The following is a 20,297-nucleotide window of genomic DNA, read 5'->3' on the forward strand; positions in this document are numbered from 1 at the left end:
CACAATTAAAAATAAAACTGAAAAAATGAATATGAAATGGTTCATTTGAAACATACAAATTGAAACTTACATTAATCATTGCTCAAGAGATTGTATTTAATAAAGGCAAGGTGTGGAAGATTGTGTCTTGATGGAAAGATCAAACAATGGCTACATCCAACCCCTCCCCAGCGCTCCTCCCCCCAATACAACAGTTAGATAAGCAAGGAAATTTTTTCAGAGAACCAAACTGGAAAAAAAAAATTAAAAAAGAAAAATGTCCCCCTGCCCCACTACTCTCAAATAAAGGTTGCACCAGATCCTCACATTTGCCCCCCCCACACACACACACACATCACATACATGCATTAAAAATGTTTTAAAAGTACAGATAAATGGGGAAGGGTATTTGTCCCAAATCAGCAAAAGATGCAAAGAACGCAAATTATTTCCCCTACACCCAGAGGAGACCATGGCACCTTCTGCACGAAAAGAAAAGAAAAGAAAAAGCAGGGGGGAGAATAAAAAAAAATAAACCACAGAGAAATGTGGTGCAGGTCTAGAAATCAAAGCCTGGTTCAGATGTTCTAAAGGTCTCCATGCAGAGCATCCCTGATAGGAGATATCAATGGCTAATAGGTGCTACTTCTTAGCAGCCATTTGCAGGAGCAGCCAGCCTGTTGTGTTTCCTCTCATGCTCAGTGTTTCACCAGGTAGCAATTCTGTCAATGTGGTTGTGGCTGGCCACCAGCCATTGCTTCCTCCATGCAGTTGCCTCCATATGGATTCCATGTGGAGGATAATAAAATAATAAAATAATATATGGAGGATAATAAAATATCTGAATCAGCCCCAAATATTAGTAATGTAAGTGATGAGGAAAAAAATAAATCAAATTATATTCATGCATGTGTGAACCAGCACAATCATTTGCTGAACTGCTTCAGCTGAAAAGTTGGTGCTTGTAGTTTAAGATCTGTGTGATGGCTGTCACACACAAATAAGTCAATATTCATTACTTCAATTGTTGTAAAATGTATGTGTGAATTCGCCCTAATTCAGCCCAAGGCACACTTCCTCATTTCTTTCTAAAGAAAGAGTTCTCCTCAGTGGTTTTCACATTACCCTTTGTTCTTTGGAATCTCATTGTCACCGTTTGTTTCTCCTGTCAATATTTGCATGCTGTATGGGATGATGGGAAGAAATTGTACATATTCAGACCTCCAAACTAAATCCACATGTACTTCTTCCCCAAAACACAATTCTCCTCCAAACTTCTTTATCAGATTAGGAACAATTCAGTATTGGTATTAACAGAAATCCCTACACTCTGTTGTGCCCAAACCTGAGGATTACTTCCTTATAAATAGGAATTTAGAGGGGAAAACTTCCCATCTGCTAGGAAATCTATGAAGCACCACCTTAGGCTGATATGCCAGCTCTTGTGCTTCCTGGACAGAGATAGGCTGGCCATAGTTGTCCTTCCCTTGAGAAAGACCAGATTGGATTGCTGCAATGTGTTGTACATGGGGCTAGTCTTTGAAGTCTATTCAGAAGCATTAGTTGATACCAATATGGAAGCAAGATTACTGACTGTAACTAGCCATATGTAACATATCTTACCACTGTTAAAAACACACACAACTCCACTGGCATCCTTTGTGTTTCCAAGCACAGTTCAAAGATACCTGATACCTCCTACTAAGGAGAGCCAGTATGGTGTAGCAGTTAGAGTGCTGGACTGGGACTCGGGAGATCTGAGTTCTGGACTGCACTCAGCCATGAAGCTCACTGGGTGACTTTGGGCCAGTCACTGACTCTCAGCCTAACCTACCTCACAGGGTTGTTGTGAGGATAAAATGGAGAGGAGGAGGACCATGTGACCCTCCTTAGGTTCCTTGCAAGAGGGAAAAAGGTGGGGGATATCTATGTATCTATCTATCTATCTATCTATCTATCTATCTATCTATCTATCTATCTAAACAAATAATAATGTGAAGGGAGGAAGGGGGTTGCCCTAACTCCCAGCAGTGTAGGCAGGGACAAAAAGTTGCTCAGGCTGAATACCAAACCAGCAAGGTAGGTTGCCACCGCCCCTTACATTCAACACAGCCTGAACCAGGGGACTCTCAGACCTTACAGGACACCCCTAAGGCTTAGGAAATAGGGGGCTAGAAAAAGTGCAGAAAAGGCAACTAAAATGATCAAGAGGCTGGAGCATCTCCCCTATGGGAGAAGGTTACAACAGCTGGGATTGTTTAGCTTGGAAAAAAGGAGGGTAAGGGGAGACACCCCTTCATGGATCACTGCCTTGCTGTGGCGAAGGGGCTTGCGTAACTCAGTGAAATCATAAGCTATGCCATGCAGGGCCACCCAAGACGGACAGGTCATGGCGGAGAGTTCTGACAAAATGTGGTCCACTGGAGAAGGAAATGGCAACCCACTCCAGTATTCTTCCCAAGAAAACCCCATGGAACGTATCACAAGGCTAAAAGATATGACGCCAGAAGATGAGCCCCTCAGGTCGGAAGGTGTCCGATATACTACTGGGGAAGAGCAGAGGGTATTTCCAAGTAGCACCAGAAAGAGTGAAGCGGCTGGGCCAAAGCCGAAAGGACACTCAGCTGTGGATGTGTCTGGTGGTGAAAAGAAAGTCCGAAGCTGTAAAGAACAATATTGTTTAGGAACCTGGAATGTAAGATCAATGAATCAAGGTAAGCTGGAGGTGGTCAAACATGAGATGGCAAGATTGAACATCGACATCTTGGGAATCAGCGAACTAAAATGGACAAGCATGGGCGAATTTAATTCAGGTGACCATCATATCTACTACTGTGGGCAAGAATCCCTTAGAAGAAATGGAGTAGCACTCATAGTCAACAAAAGGGTGGGAAAAGCAGTACTGGGGTACAATCTCAAACACGATAGAATGATCTCAGTATGAATCCAAGGCAAACCATTCCACATCACAGTAATTCAAGTCTATGCCCCAACCACTGAGGCCGAAGAAGCTGAGGTTGATCGATTCTATGAAGACCTACAACACCTTCTAGAACTAACAACTAACACCAAAAAAAGATGTCCTCTTCATCATAGGGGATTGGAATGCTAAAGTAGGAAGTCAAGAAATCACCGGGATAACAAGCAAGCATGGCCTTGGTGTACAAAATGAAGCAGGACAAAGGCTAATAGAGTTTTTGCCAAAAGCACATGCTGATCATAGCAAACACTCTTTTCCAACAGCACAAGAGGCGACTCTACACATGGACATCACCAGATGGTCAATATCGAAATCAGATTGATGATGTCCTTTGCAGCCAAAGATGGAGAAGCTCTATACAGTCAGTCAAAACAAGACCTGGAGCAGACTGTGGCTCAGATCATGAGCTGCTTCTTGCAAAATTTCAGCTTAAATTGAAGAACGTAGGGAAGACCACTAAACCATTCAGGTATGACCTAAATCATATCCCTTATGAATATACAGTGGAGGTGAGGAATAGATTTCAGGGATTAGACCTGATAGACAGAGTGCCTGAGGAACTATGGATGGAGGTCCGTAATATTGTTCAGGAGGCAGCAACTCAATCCATCCCAAAGAAAAAGAAATGCAAGAAAGCAAAGTGGCTGTCTGATGAGGCTTTACAAGTAGCTGAGGAAAGAAGGGAAGCAAAAAGCAAGGGAGAAAGGGGAAGATATACCCAACTGAAAGCAGAGTTCCAGAGAATAGCAAGGAGAGACAAGAAGGCCTTCTTAAATGAACAATGCAAAGAAATTGAGGAAAACAACAGAATGGGAAAGACTAGAGATCTCTTCAAGAAAATTGGAGATCTCAAGGGAACGTTTTGTGCAAAGACAGGCATGATAAAGGACAAAGAAGGCAGGGACCTAACAGAAGCAGATGAGATTAAGAAGAAGCGGAAAGAATACACAGAAGAACTATACAGGAAAACTCTGAATGTCCCTGATAGCCATGATAGTGCGGTCACTGAACTTGAGCCGGACATCCTCGAGAGTGAAGTCAAGTTGGCCTTAGGAAGCATTACTAACAACAAAGCTAGTGGAGATGACAGTATTCCAGCTGAGCTATTTAAGATCCTAAAAGATGATACTGTTAAAGTGCTGCACTCAATATGCCAACACATTTGGAACACTCAACAATGGCCACAAGACTGGAAAAGGTCAGTTTACATTCCAATTCCAAACAAGGGCAACGCCAAAGAGTGTTCAAACTACCGTACAATTGCACTCATTTCACATGCCAGCAAGGTGATGCTCCAAATCCTACAAGCTAGGCTTCAGCAGTATGTGAACCGAGAACTACTGGAAGTACAAGCTGGGATTCAAAGAGGCAGAGGAACTAGAGATCAAATTGCCAACGTTTGCTGGATCATGGAGAAAGCAAGAGAATTCCAGAAAAATGTCTATTTCTGCTTCATTGACTATGCTAAAGCCTTTGATTGTGTGGATCACAACAAACTGTGACAAATTCTTAAAGCGATGGGAGTACCAGACCACCTTACCTGTCTCCTGAGAAACCTGTACGAGGGTCAAGAAGCAACAGTAAGAACTGGACATGGAACAACTGATTGGTTCCAAATTGGGAAAGGAGTATGACAAGGTTGCATATTGTCACCCTGCTTATTTAACTTATATGCAGAGTACATCATGAGAAATGCTGAGTTGGATGAATCACAGGTCAGAATTAAGATGCCTGGGAGAATTATCAACAACCTCAGATATGCAGACAATACCACCCTAATGGCAGAAAGCGAAGAGGATCTAAGAGCCTCTTGTTGAAGGTGAAAGTGGAGAGTGCAAAAACTGGTTTGAAACTCAACATTAACAAAACTAAGATCATGGCATCTGGCCCCATCACTTTCGGGCATATAGAAGGGGAAGAAATGGAAGCAGTGACAGATTTTATTTTCTTGGGCTCCAAGATCACCGCAGATGGTGACTGTAGCCATGAAATTAAAAGATGCTTGCTCCTTGGGAGGAAAGCTATGGCAAACCTAGACAGCATAGAAAAAAGCAGAGATATCACTTTGCCAAAAAAATTTGTCTAATCAAAGCTATGGTTTTCCCAGTAGCAACGTATGGCTGTGAGAGCTGGTCTATAAGGAAGGCTGAGCACCGAAGAATCAATGCTTTCGAACTGTGGTGCTGGAGAAGACTCTTACAAGTCCCCTGGACTGCAAGGAGGTCACATCAGTCCATCCTAATGGAAATCAACCCTGAGTGCTCATTGGAAGGACAAATACTGAAGCTGAAGCTCAAATATTTTGGCCACCTAATGCGAAGAGAAAACTCCCCGGAAAAGACCCTGATGCTGGGAAAGATTGAAGGCAAAAGGAGAAGGGGATGGCAGAGGATGAGATGGCCAGATAGCATCACCGATGCAATGAATATGGACTTGAGCACACTCCGGGAGAGAGTGCAGGATAGGAAGGCCTGGCGTGCTATGGTCCATGGGGTCACAAAGAGTCGGACACGACTGAACGACTGAACAACAAGGGGAGACAGGATAGAGGTGTACGAAATTATGCATGGTGTGGAGAATGTGGAGAGAGAGACATTTTTCTCCCTATGTCAAAATACTAGAACCCAGTCATCCTATGAAACTGATTGGTGGGAGATTCAGGACAGATAAAAGGAAGTACGTCTTCACACAGCACATAGTGAAATTTGCTGTCATGAGACGTAGTGATGGCCACCAATTTGGATGGCTTTAAAAGGGGGGTTAGACAAATTCCTGGAGGAGTAGGCTATAAATGGCTACAAGTCCTGATGGTTATGTGCTACCTCCAGTATCAGAGGTAGTAAGCCTCTGCACCAGTTGCTGGGGAACGTGGGTGGCAGGATGCTGTTGCAGTCATGTCTTGCCTGTGGATTTCCCATGGGCAGCTGGTTGGCCACTGTGTCAACAGAATGCTGGACTAGATGTATCCTTGGTCTGATCCAGCATGGATCTTCTTATGTTCTTATGTTCTTTAGAATTTTGGCTGGTTCTGACCAAAACCCAGAATGGATTTACAGTCCCACCAAAATTGGAGCCACCAGCCTCCACTGCTGAAATGACTTGGTAAAAAGGTGTCTTCTGTTGGAGAAAAGAGTATGGAAGCTTTTTTTGTTAACTCACAATACTGTAAGGCAGAGCAGAAATGTTATTGATAACATAACCTGGTCAGAACCCCTGCTGATTTTAATTTTAATGTTTAGGCATTTTAGGGGAACAGAAAAAGAAAGCATTATAGGACAATGTTAAACATTAGAACTGAAGAAAATGCAGCAGAAATTACAAATTTGGCATAATTTCAAAAAGCAACTTTGAATTTGTATATTTTAAAAAATGTATTTGAAATTCATCTTTGGGGCAAACTTCTATGAAAGTAGAACTTCAGAGTCTGATTTTTAAGAAATAATAATACACTAGCTTGCCAAATGTGATACTTTAATACCGTATTGTTTTTAAACTGCCAAAACCCAATGAAGAAAAATGTGCTTGCATTTTAGAAAGACACCTCTCGTTTAGTGCTAATACAATGAGTCAAGAATGTAAAGCTCCCTGCCATAGCTGGGTACGTTTACATAAATTTGCATGTGGTGATGAAATCCGGAGTCATGGTTTAATGTTGTTAATCCAATAACATTGCTAGTGTGATATGGTGGTTACAGAGCTAGACCAGGGAGACCAAAATCTCTGTCTTTCTAGGCAGCTGGCTTGTCAATCCTGAGCCAATCACTCTCTTTCAGGCTAACCTACCTCACGGGGTTGTTGTGAGGAAAAATGGAAGGAAGCTTCATGCTCTTCTGAGCTCCTTGGACAGGATTAGATATAAATGTCATAAATATTTACAGCAGGGATTTGGGTGGTCCTATGTCCTCTTTTAAAAAGGACAGTCCTATATTTGAAGGGCTCTGTTTGGAGAGATCTCCTGTCCAAGACTAGTATAAAGTCAAAGAACCATCAGAAAGAAGAGCTGGGCCCATCAACAGCAGACTGAGCAAGGCGCACAGGTCATGTCTTCCATGCTGTGGTGAGATTTGCTGCATTTCTATTCAAACTAGAGTTATTGTTTCTGAATATGCATCTATACCTATATATTAGCATATGCAAATTCTATGCAGATATGTATCCTCTTTTTTTTTAGTGATGAATGTCCTATTTTGGGGTATTCACAGGTGGCCACCCTAGCAGGGATGAAGAAACCTCCAGCCTGTCTGCATATGGTCTGCAGCAGGGGAGGGGGGAGCATATGGCCCAACAATTTCTCCTCAGACCCCGCCTTCTATCAACCCCACACATGAAAACCCCTCATCAGCAGCTGATTAGACATAACCCTCCCCAATGACACAACCCCCCCTCATAAAATCACCCCTCCCCACTCCAATCAGGGTTTTTAAAAGCCTCCACTGATGCCAGTGGAGGCTTTTAAGAAGCCTAATGACAACAGGAGGCATTTTGGGGAGGGAGAATTTGGTGTGTGTGTGTGTGTGTGCGCGCATGAATGCGTGAGAGAGAGAGAGAGGAAGGAAGGAAGGAAGGAAGGAAGGAAGGAAGGAAGGAAGGAAGGAAAGAAAGAAAGAAGGAAAGAAGGAAGGGTTCTAGGCAATCATACTGTAGCCACTCTTGTGTGGAACTGGGGTGACCCTGCCCATTGCTGGCATGTTCCCCCCACCCCTACACCACCACAAAAAGCTTGCCAATGTGGCTCTCAGGCTGAAAAAGGTTCCCCACCTCATTTATAATTAGGGTGGTGGTGGTGGGGAAAACCCAATTAGAGGAATAAATTCAAATAACTGAAATTGTTAATACTGTGTGAATCTTAACACTCAACCTGTACATATGTGTAAATGAATATGGTTTATTTATTTACATATGTATCCCTCAAAAGGCCAAAAGCTTCCAGTACCTCATTCTTAGGAAATCGAAACCCAGGTAGATTCTTTCACCCCTGCCGTTTTCACTGCTTGGAAGACTGGGGTGTGAGTGTGTGTGACACTATGTTGTTGCTGTTGTTTTTAAAAGACTTATGTGGCAGCAACCACTAAACAATCACAAGCTGCTTTTGAATTTGGCTCCACTGCACTTTTTAAAAATATATCCCCCCTCCCCCATCACACATCTTATATATAGAAAGTATGTACATGCACGTGTGGTACTAGCAGTAGTTCAAGGAGACTTGTTTGCCCGTGGCTTCATTGGCATTTTGGAGAAATAAATTGGCCCTACTTTGCAACATTCTTCATCTGCAGTGGAAAATTCATGGGAAACCCTTTCAGGGCTGCCTTAATCAAACTGACAGATTCCTCTCCAGTGACTTTATTAATCCAGATTGAAGGAGGGACTCTAAACACCCCCTCAGGAGCTCAAGGTTGGGGGGTGGGAGGGAAGAACTAGGATCTTATCTGTTGATGGACTTCCGAGAGCTCAGTAGGAACTAATAAATAAACAGGAGCATTGAAAAAAGGTCGCTAGCTCTCTGCAGCAGGCACGCTCTCAACGAAGAAGGCAATATGCTGACGTGAGGCTCCGCCAACCCATCCTGATGCCTTCTCATTTAATAAAAACAACAAGGTGCAGTAATTACTAGAGTTTCAAATACCTGCCACACTCCGATTGCCTTATTGCCCTCTGGCTCTCTTACACTCAAATCCCCAATTATATGTAAGATTGCTTGCAGATCTCTCCTTGCTCATCATTTAATGGAAATGGATTATTGGTTGGTGGTTTGTAATCTAATGCTGAATGGAACTGACCTGTCTGCCAGTGGGGTAGATGTAAATTACATTTCCCAGTGGCAGATTGCTTCTTTTCACTAATGTTGTCCATCTATTTGATTGTCCCAGCAGCCCTTACAAGGGCTCGGGGCGGGGGGGGGGGATGCATGATGGCTTAATACTTGTTACAAGGTTTTATTTTTAAAAGCAATTTTTTCTCTGCTAAACACATTCAAATCTTACTGCAGGGGAGCAAAAAGGTACCTACTTCCAGTGTGGAGCCGGCCTGGAAGAAAGTAATGTTTGGCCTGGTTCTGACCATGCAACTAGTGCTGATCAGCTAACTGCTCTGCTGTAGATACTGGCTATCAGACCTCATCACCTCCCTTGGCTTTATTTTGCCAGGCCTGGCCAGGTAAACTTGAAGATGCTAGGTAGGTAATTATGGTTAAAAAGCATACTCAAGTCAACCTGAAGAGGGAGGAAAGGAGGTGAGGCAGCTCGGATGTTTCATTCTCGGGCAAATGGTGGTGTAACCAGAGTGTGATTTCCCAGCTTTTTCTGTTAGTGTACACATCTAGAGATCTTTGATTAGCACTCCTGATCAAATGGTTGCAGTGAATCCATTCTTATTCATGGTTCCAGAATTACATCTGCTGGCTTTGGTGCCCACTTTGAATTCCTAGATGATTAGCTGTCTTGGAGATTATATGGTGTCATTCCAATCTTGAAATGACTGTATCTATAATATTGTTTGTTTGTTTGTACCACTTATATACTGCTTGATATCCTAAGTTCTCTAAGTGGTTTGCATACAAAAAATACAATATAAAAACAAATGTTTAAAAAAACACAATATAAAGTAATAAATACATTAAAATGACATAACATTTTAGAACAGAGTAGTGGGATTACAAATCAGGGAATACCTGAGAAAACAGATACATCTTTAAAAGGTGCCCAAAGCTAGTCACCGTTTCTGCCTCTCAGACCACACATTCTAGAGGCTGGGTGCCACTACCGAGAAGGCCCACTTACGTGCCATTACCTGACAACACATCATTGGTCATGGGACAACCAATAAGGTCTCCTTGGCAGATCTTAAGGGTTGATTTGATGTATATAGGGGAAGACAGTTGGCTACATATCCTGGTCTTGAGTTGTTTAGGGCTTTGAAAGGGCCATAAAACCTAATATGATCTTGACATTACTAGATCAATCTGACAATGTGCCTATATGACTGGACCTAGATCCAGGGATGTGAAAAAGCAGTAATTAAAATATGAAAGTCAAAGTCAGCTGTACAGTGTTGTACCAAACCTGGCTCTAAAATCTCTATAAACAAGAATTAGCTAGCCAGGAAGGCCAACTTTCCCTGCCTTGAACATTGTTTTTTACTGCTTACATTATGGGTTTATAACTTAACACATGTTTAGTGCCAGCAGTGGCCTCAACGTGATACAGAACAAGAAGTGATGTAGTCCCTCCCCACTGCACAAAGATCTTACATTGTACCCTAGAAGAACAAGAAAATTTCTAATAGTGAGAGCTGTTCAGCAGTAGAAAAGACTGCTTTGGGAGCTGATGAGCTCCTTCACTGGAGGAATTGAAGCAGAGGCTGGATGGCCATCTGTCAGGTGTGCTGTAGCTGCATCCTGCATTGCAGAGACTGCACTGAGGGCACGCGCGCGTGTGTGTAGACTAGATGACCTCTAAGGTACCTTCCAACTCTATGATTCTTTGATTCTAAAGCTTCATGTTAGAAGGGATGGGAGGTGGATATTGGAGGAGATAAACAAAGAGGGCTGTCAGTGGGAACCTGACAGAGGGAGCAAAATAGGAAGTGATTAAGGTGAAGAGAAGGGTGGAGAGGGAGCTTTAAAAGCAGTGACTAGAAGCTTGCAGAGCATGATAGAGAACCACTGCAAGAACTTAAGAAGAGGAGTGATGTGAACTGAGTGATGGAAGAAGGAAATGAGGTTAACAAAGACATTTTGAATTTACTTGGTAGGGAATATATGATAGAATGGAAGGCCAGCAAGAAGTAGTAATCTAGATGACGTGTAATTAATATTAAGCCCCTTGTGTAGACATATTCATATTGTACTGTTAAATCTCTTTGAAGTTAATGGGGACTCTTCTCACTGGTTGGATCAGTCCCAGGTTAAACAAGTTTAACAAGACTTAATTTAACATTTTTTTAAAAAAATGTTGAATGGAGCAAAAACAACACTGTGATTAATCTGATGGAAAGTTGTAATGGCAAATAACAAAGGTAATGTAATCTATGTCAAGGGGAAAGATGGTGAAAATATTGTGTGAATGCAAAGGCTATTAGAGCACATCCACACTACTAGCTTAAACCAGTTTAAGTACCTTTTCCTCTTCCTTTTCCCTCCACTCCCCTTCCCCTTTTGTGTCTTGTCATTTTAGTTAGTAAGCCTGATGGCAGCCTCCCCCCACCCCACTCTCTTTTGTTGATGTGAACTGCTTTGGGAGTCAATTATCTGAAAAGTGGGATTAAAGTTTAGTAAATAGATAAAATAAGTAATCATTTCTTCATCCCAGGAAGCCCTGGGAATTACAGATCTGTGTAGGGCTCTGTTTTTCATTGTCAGTGGAATCAAGGAAGCCCACTCCCTTTTACCATTTTTAATGGTTGTTTCAAAAGTGACCACCTATTCAGGAAGTCTTATCCACAGAGTAAAGTAACTTTGTTTGCCTTCAGTGATCATGTAGCCAAATCTGACTGGATATTCATTCATTCATTATATTTCTATACCACCCCATAGCTGATGCTCTCTGGGCGGTTCACAAAAATTTAAACCCACTTTGGGAGTGGCTTCAAAGTTGTAGCACCTGTTTGGCAACCTTTTCCCCCATCTTCTCCTTTGGCCCCAGGGAAGGGATTTGCAGAAAGGAAATCTGTGTATGTAACGTATGTAATGTAATGTCATATGTGACATATGACATATGTGTATGTCATATGTAATGTAATGACACCATGCTGTTCACTATGTAATCCCTTTTGGTTGGGATCACTGTGTTATTGCCCTAGAAAGCATCACTCTCACTCGGAATTGATTTCTTGGCTCTCAGTGATGTCACATAGCCAAGTCAGATTACACAGCATTATGAAGCCATCCCAGTTACTGTATGATCTCTGGCTGGGATTGCCCATGTGACTAATCTAGGCAAATGAAGATGCAAACATGAGACACAAATGGTGCTGACGTAGCACTAAGTAGTGGAAACATGGGTAGCAGATTAACAAAACGGAATCTTCTCAAAGTTAAGGAACTGTGGAGAAAACATTTCTGCCCTTCTGAAGGAACCACTTTCTGCCTATGCATTGAAATGGAAGAACCGTCCAGAGAATTCTCAGCACCTTATCAAACTACAATTCCCTGGATTCTCTGTAGCTAGGAAGGAATTCAGTGTGTGATGTTTTAAAGCTAATATAGCTTGTAGTGAAGACAGGGTGTTGGTTTTTTGCAGCTTCCAGGTTAACCTGGCCAGGAGCCATTGCAGCACCAGTTGCATGGCCTTAGGGCCACACAATGTCCAGGCTCCACCCTGACATGCTGAAGCTGAGGGAGTCAGAGGTCTGTTTGCAGAACCGTGTACAATCCTCCACAAAAAGCCTGTGGGTTGTGGCACATTTGGTAAGGGAAACTAGGCCCATTTCACATCAGTGGAGGCTGGTGGCTCTGATGTCAGTGGGGCATCTATCCAAGATGCTTCCGCACCTTGGATAGCTCCTTAGGCATTCTGACTGGTTCTGACTGAAACCTGGAGTGGATTCACTGCCCCACTGACATCGGAGCCGCCAGCCTCCACTCTTCCACATACTGCTTGTCATATAACAATGCAAATCACTTTTATTCTAAGATACCAAGATTCCTCCATTAACTCTGTCATTGCCACTTTCCATGGTTAACAAAATAAAAGAAGCCAAGAGCTTCATACGTTTCAGATTTCTTCCAAACAAAGCAACACCAGAAAAAGAACTGCAGAGAAACTGAGATGTGGAAACAGAGTCTCCATCCCCAAGAGATGTCTACATGTGTCTGAATGAGGAGCCAAAATGTTGAGTCTACCTCAACTCCCACCCCACCCCCAATGCAGCATGGGACTGCAAGTATTTCTTTAAAAGCTTAGAAAGGTGGATGTTGTTCAAGAACTGAAAGAAAACTCTGTCCTGATTTAGCTCTGCTAAGACTTTGCATAGTTTTATATACGTATATATACTTTTAAAGATCCACAATCCCACCCCCCACACACACACTTTAAAACATGATTACACTTTGAGCACTTCCTGCTTGGCAGTCTGGGAGGAATTATCTCTATTATGAGATAAGGAAGTTAGTCTTTGGCTGTTCTGACCAGGCTGTCAGCTCACTGTCTACTCCAGCCTTCCCCAACGTGGTGCCCTTCAGATGTGTTGGACTTCAACTCCCATCAGCCCCAGCCATCATGGCCAGTAGTCAGGAATGCTGGGAGTTGTAGTGCAAAACATCTAGAGGGCACCAGATTGGAGAAGGCTGGTCTAGTCCCATTGAATTAACATCAACTTGGACATGCTTTTTTATAAGCATATCTCTGCACTGAAAGGGTTAACTAATGCCCCCTGTCTCCCCCCCCTTTGAATGATCACAAGGCACTCATAAGCGTCACAACTCCCAGCCTCAGTCATAACAAATCTCAAGCTGTGCCAGGTTTGTATCCAGACCAGCAATCTGCCAACTAGAATCTTTACCTGCCATTTCCCAACCTACTTCCAGAGAAATCCATTTATCCATCACAGCTATTTTTATGGAGCAGGGGTGGGGGGTGGCTTTGACAATCACTCATTGCTCTTATCAACAGTTGTATAGGTTTATTAAACAGACCTCAGATACAACCAGGTTTAGCAGGGTGAGAATGGATGAGGCTTTGGAGTTGAACTTAGTGCAAGAATTAATTGCACAGACTGAGTCATAGCTGGACTTTGAATGGCCTCTTACACCCTCTCTTACACCCTTTGAATGGCCTCTCTTATCTGCTAAAAATAAAGGAGTTGGCCATGAAGTGCCAATGGAACTGTTGAAATTAATACTTATTTTGCAATCTTAAGCATTCATATTTGGGAGAAGTTCCCATTGAATTCAGTGGGGCTTACTTCTGACCCAAGGACCCATAGGTAGGATCATGCAGTTAGTCCTTTTTAATTTTTTTCATCAGTGAATTACTCTTGTGCAGCATAATAAACAAAGCCTCATAAGGTAGATAAAAGAGCTATAAACTATAATAGACATTTGAAGTCATTTTTACCTGGGTCTGCTAAGACTGTCCTTAAAGACAGATAGAAGCAGCAGCAGAAAATGTATTCCCTACTTTTTGTTATCGAAAGCTCTGTTGTAAAAGACCGAGCAGCAGAGGATTGACTGGTTTCTTAGGATAGGAATAGGCAGGAAAATAATTCGAAAGCATTCCATATTTCTGGAGTTTAAATGGCTAGAAGGGAAGTCCCATTTTAACTTAAGATGGCTAATTATTTTTCTGTCAGAGCGCGTGTGCTTTCAATTATTGCAGGAGGAGAATAGCAGAGAAGCTTTCTCCATCACTTAATTTTCATGCCTGGAAAAAAATTCACTTGCTTAATTTCTGACTGTCTTGTTGTTGTTAAAGCAGGGGTGGGGAACTTAATCTGGCTCCCCTGGGGTCCCAATCCAGCCCTCTGGAGTTCCTCAGATGGCCACACCACCGCCTCCTGGCCCAACCTCCCACCCCACATTAAAGGCACAGGAGCTCTGAAAGGGGGGGAAAAAAAGTATTGCCAACCTTACCTTAACTTCTTCCCTCCGCCACAGAAGGAGAGAACAGTGCCGTTTGGAGGATGACTCTGCATTGGTGAGAAGAACACAGTAATAACAATAATCTGTGGGAATCTGGGTTTTAGATCTGGGTTTTACACAGCAATTGCAGCAATATAGATTAATGCTCCAACCCTATACAGTTACAAGAGAGGAAACCCTTTGAACAAAGTGGAACTTCTGAGTAAACATGCATAGGATTGCATTCTTTGGAGGATAATGTATTGTAAAGAAGTGTCATTAAAAAGACACTACTTCCACCTGTCAGTTGATGACTATCTTATTACAGTTTCAGAAACTAACTAGAACCCAGGTCTTGGGTTTCTTGTGAACAGCTGCAACAGGAGCAGCTGTAGCTCAGTGGCAGAGCTCCTGGTTTGCATACAGATGGTCCCAGGTTCAATCCCTGGCATCACCACCTAAGAATCCGACCTGAAACCTTGGAGAGCTGTTGCCAATACTGTTGCCAAATGTTGGCGGTACTGGGCTTGCTAGACCAATGGTCTGACTCAGTGTAAGGCTGCTTCCTGTGTTCCCAAAGCCTGGACTCCACCAAATGTCTATATGTTAGTTCTCTGTCCTCAAGAGATAAACATCTACGGTTAGGAGTACTTGGACTTTAAACTTGTTTTGATCTTGAAATGTGTTCTTGGATTATTATATGTTCAGTTTAGGATAAAGGTAATCTGAACTCCATACATATTTTGTCCATAACTGGGATACATATTCTAAAGAGTTGTACATAAATCCTCTAAGGGTGCAGTCTTGTCAGGATAGGCAGCCGCCTCCGAATTCAGAGGTGACTGCCTATCCAATGCAGGGCAGGAGAAGCACGGAGGGGATCATCCCCTCTGCACTTCACCTGCCCTGCATTTACAGCTAGACAGCCAATTTTTCTGGTTGTTGGGAAAGGGTTAAGCATGCATGCACACATACACACACACACAAACTCACACAGGCATTTCACTGCTGAAATTTCAGGCCCCAGAGGATGCTTTCCTTTAGATAGGAAGGAAGGAAGGAAGGAAGGAAGGAAGGAAGGGTTGCAAGAAAACTGATTAATGTCACCCTTTCTCCTAGGATAGCCTTCCCCAGCAAGGTGACCTCTAGATGTGTTGGGTTACAACTTCCATCACCCCCAGCCAGCATTGCCTCTGGGAGTTGTAGTCCAACACATCTTGGGGGCACGAGGTTGGGGAACACTGTCCTAGGAGCTACAAATAACAATATATCTTCCTCCACCCCACCCCCTATTTGCAGTCAGCTGCATGTTACATGACATCTGACCCTCAGCTGTAGGGAACATGGCTTTTGGTCCCTCTGCCTCCAGCACTTTTGCTAAGATCATGTCAAGATGCACCCACTGCCCTGGTGATTGGGACAATAGCATTGACACAATATGGAAATATTTCATAAAACAGTAGGAAGAATCTTTCAAAATAAGCAGAAACAATTTTTTTTAAAAAAAAAAGCCATGAGCAAGATACTAGCCAACAAAAGTTCTGAACCCAGACAATAGGCCTTGGAGAAGCATAAAAAACACAATTCTGCTTTTGAACAATAAGGGGAAATGTTCCCCTAAGCTGCTTTTTGCCCCATGGAGGAAGGGGCCCTGTTGCTTTTTCCTGGTGTGATGCACAGCAACTTTGAGGTGTGATTCTGAGTTACCCCTCCCCCCACAAGGGTTCCCCAAATGTTCTCCATGTTCCCCTGCCTCCCACCACCATCACTCTTCCACTGAAACTTGCAACCTCCAGAGGCTGCTTTTGGTTTTAAAAAAGAAAATGTCAAAGAAAGGATGTTGTCCCTGCTGTAACATATATATGGGCCCTAAGAAACCATTTCGACAAGATTCTGTTTTAAACTTTCCTGTGCCCCGAATCCTAATACAAAGATACACTATAAATAATGATAAGGAAATGTTCTGCTGGAGGCACAGCCATTATAAACCAATCAGTATGCAGTTTGGTTTTGAGCCAATCTAAAGAGCTCTGCAGTCAAAAGAGACAATTGTGTTATTAGAGCAGGTCAATCACATTGGCATAAAGTTGTCAACAATCATGTTAGTTTTCCTTCCGTGATAGGAGAGACTGAATCCCAAACCTTTATTCCAAAAGCACATTCAATGGGTTTCATAGTTCCACAACCAACCGGCCTGGCCTCTTGTCATACAGACCTGGCCTAGAGAATTAGATTAAAGTAACAGTACAAAAAAAGATAGAGGAACTCTGTTTAAAAACTTTTATGCACATATGACCTCACAGCAGCCTTAACAAGTTTATCATTTACAATAATGTCAAGTCTATCCAAATCTCACGTATGAATGATCAGAACTAGAGCCAAATCAGAAAGTGGAGTCAGGAAGCCAATAAGCCAAGCAGATGTGCTGACAGGATGCAAGATAATAGGCTGGATTTTTATCCTACCTTTCTCTCCTATTTGGAGATCACAGGTGGCTAATACAAACGAAAGGATAGTGTGAATACTGAGCATTGACATAGTGCTGTGCAGAGCAATCCTGCGCATGTTTACTTAGAAGTTAGTCCCATCATGTTCAATGGGTCTTACTCCCTGGTGAGCATGCATAGGGTTGCAGATGGTTTACTTTGAAGCACTTTAGGCATCTTATAACTATAATAGTACTAGCACCTTCAGGCATTCAATGTGTTTCACATGCATTATCTGGTTGTAATCCCTACAACAACCCTGTAAGATGTCAATGTTATTATCCCGCCAATTGCAGTTGGCAGGCCTGAGACTAAGAGAGCGGCTTGTCTAAGCCCAATTAGCAAATTGACAGCAGAAGTGAGATTTGAATTGGGGACTTCCTGATTTATAGTTCAGTCTCTTAGCCAATATGCTACACCAGCTTTCAGGAGAAACAATAAAGTCTGGGACAACCCTTCAGTATGGTGGCCCCTTCCTGTGGAACTCCCTGACTTTGGAGGTCAGGCAGGTGCCAAGACTGCATTCCTTCCAGCAGCTCCTGAAGACATTATTTTGAGAGGCCTCCCTTGAGTGACCAGCCACGGTTTATTAAATTTGGCCTTATTGGAACTTATCTTTTTAAAAAATGTTTTAACTGTTTAAACATTGTGTTTTATTCTTTTTTCTTTGCTGTTCACAGCTCCAAAATCTTTTGATGTGGAGCAGTATATAAATATTGTAAAAAAAAAAAAAAATAGCAATGCAAGGACCAGGGCTGAGGCCTGAACTGTGTGGATGTGTATATTTATATATTCATAAATCACTATAGTAACTTAGGGGGGAAAGTTTAAAAGAGAGAGACAGAGAAAGAGATTTGGTTCCTTCAACTTTTTCTGTGTTTCACTTCTACCCTATGATGCCCCAAATGTACTGAGGATTATTTAAAAGAAGATGGAAGACAGACGTTGAGAAATACCACCAAGACCCCGGGATTTTCAAGTGAAATTATGAAGTACTAAGCCCAAAGGCAGACTGTGCATTTCATGATCTGGTAAAGCTTAGTGGCTAACAATGTAACTTATGCATATCTACTCAGGAATAAGTCACCCCACATTCAATGGGTCTTACTCTCAGGTCAGTGCACCCTAAGAGTGCAATCCTATAGATGTTTAGACAGAAAAAAAAGTTGTAGGACATTTTTCTGTCTGAATGTGCATAGGATTTTGCCCTTAATAGCTCTTTATATAAAGTCCAGGTATCATAGAAAGGCCAAAATGGCCATCTCAAGGGGATGGATGTCAGAGAAAAGAGGGAAGGCATCTCCATTTCTTTAGTGCCCCTCACCCTCCATTCAAGTCATACATCATTGACTAGTTGAGAAAGAATGTCGATCATGGAATATAGATGTAGTCCCCTCTCCCTGCATTGTTTTCAACAGGATTCTTATTTAGATGTGCATCTGGCACCCACCCACCCCTCATTTTGCCCCAGCTAATCGTGTGCAATGACTGCAGGTGACTAGAGCTGGAAACAGGCAAAAATGCTGCCCTGCAGTCCTTGGCCACCAACTAACCAACAGCGCAGCATGGCTAGACAGAGTAAGCCCTGCCCCACAAGCATGGCCTGGCCAATGGGGCTGCATTCGCCCTTTTCCCCATTCAAAGTGAGGGCATTGGAGGGTTTGCCCAGCGGATCAGCACTGTGAACAGCAGTGTGTTTGTGTGTGTGGGGGTATGTGTGTGTGTGCAAAAGACCATTAAAGTGTGGGTGTCTTCAACTGGATTGTTGTTGTTGTTTGCACCCTTCGAAAGCCCTTTTATCTTTTTCTTTTCTTCTTCTTTCGCATAAAAAATCAAACCTTACAACAATTTCTCAAAGCAGTTTCTGCAGATGATCCTGGGGGGTCACTCTCAAGTAGTGCTGTAGTGGACCCAGAGCTCACAGAGATGCAGCCCCAGCAGGGTTTTTTTTTAATTAGCAACGGTGCTGACATCATCTGCCTACCCCCTCCAAATTCCTGTTCCTCTGAGCTTAGCTGCAATTCTCACAGTACCTGGGGGAAAGGAATTTTCCCATCATCAATATATTGTTCCCTGTTGAAATGCTTGGTTCTGAAAACCCAGTTACAGTACAGTAACTTTACAATAGACCTACCCCTGGTGGAGATAAACCTCGAGAAACAGTTTGTTGATATAGATCAACACAGCTGTCTACATTTTTGGACTCTCCTTGGGGATGTAGGTATAGAGAATGTCCTGATGAGCACCTGCACTTCAGAATTTACCACTACCCCATTGCTTCCAATATCAAACAGGAAAGGAGGAGGTGACTGGGGTGAACCAATCTCCTATCAAAGAGGAGCCAAATTTTGGCCCAAGCTGTCCCATGGACCAAGGAGCCATCAAAGACATTTTGCTGCCTGGGGCAAAATAGCACATGGAGCCCCCTCCCTAAGGAAAGCTGTATAATACCCATGAGTGGCCAAGTTATACTGGCATCTGAGATAGAAAATCTCACAAACCTCTCTCCCTGGGAGTAAAAATATATGGATTGGATCCAGATTTAGTCATACTAAGTCAAGTCCCGCTGGTTTCAATGGCTCTGCGCTAAGTATGCAATCCTGTCTGGGAGTGAACCTCATTGCACTGTGTAGGATTTATGTCTGAGTAGACACATCATTGGACCACACACAGGGCTAAGGGAGCTGTAGTCCCAGGCCCAACATCTCAGGGGGTCCATTAGCTAACCCAGGTTCCCAGCTTTCAAATTAAAAAAAGCAAGTCTCTAGACCTTGTCGAACCTGACACATGAGGCAAAATGTTCAGGCATGCTCCAATCCTTTTGTGAAATGGACAATCATTTTGTTCATTCATTTGTTTTGTGAGGAATAAGCCTTCTATCACCTTTCAATGTGTTTAGCCAATGAGTATAGTCACAGCTATGACCAACATTTGGCCACAGAGATAAGTATAGACTAAAGACTTGTTTGCAGAATGGATTTCCTGGTTTATTTTGAACCCCACCCCCTGTTTTTCCCCTGGAATAGTGATTACTGCCCATAGAAAACACCTGGGAAATCCAGAATTTTAGTGTAGCTGTGATTGGGCAGTTGCATATCTAGCCCCAGACAATGGGTAGCAAGAATGACTGGAGTTCATGTTCTCTCTAGCTCATGTTCAGGGGTGTATGTGTGATTTTTTTATCTGCTTCTAACTATTTTAAAAAACTTACCAATGTAAATAAAGTCTGCCATTATACCCTTAGTGGGTGTGCTTGGTGCAGGGGCACTGTGGCTGATGATGGATTGCGTCAGCA

At 42.8% G+C, this 20,297-nt stretch overlaps 1 protein-coding gene and 1 long non-coding RNA gene across 2 annotated transcripts in view; one reads left to right on the plus strand and one right to left on the minus strand.

Annotated features, from left to right (window-relative positions):
• LOC146351093 (uncharacterized) overlaps nt 1-20,297 on the minus strand; it is a 62,713-nt gene that overhangs the window by 37,243 nt on the left and 5,173 nt on the right. The window contains exons 4-5 of the long non-coding RNA XR_014789512.1: nt 16,982-17,011; nt 14,529-14,584 (exon numbers count right to left, since the gene is read on the minus strand). This is a non-coding gene — a long non-coding RNA (uncharacterized LOC146351093). The remainder of the gene's footprint in view (nt 1-14,528; nt 14,585-16,981; nt 17,012-20,297) is intronic.
• The window catches only part of TLX1 (T cell leukemia homeobox 1), a 70,249-nt gene that overhangs the window by 14,785 nt on the left and 35,167 nt on the right, over nt 1-20,297 (plus strand). The gene's annotated exons all lie outside the window — the stretch shown is intronic.

This window comes from Heloderma suspectum, chromosome 3, assembly GCF_057233095.1.
Source record: "Heloderma suspectum isolate Gila_16-S chromosome 3, 16-S_ref, whole genome shotgun sequence".
NCBI classification, from domain to species: domain Eukaryota; kingdom Metazoa; phylum Chordata; class Lepidosauria; order Squamata; family Helodermatidae; genus Heloderma; species Heloderma suspectum.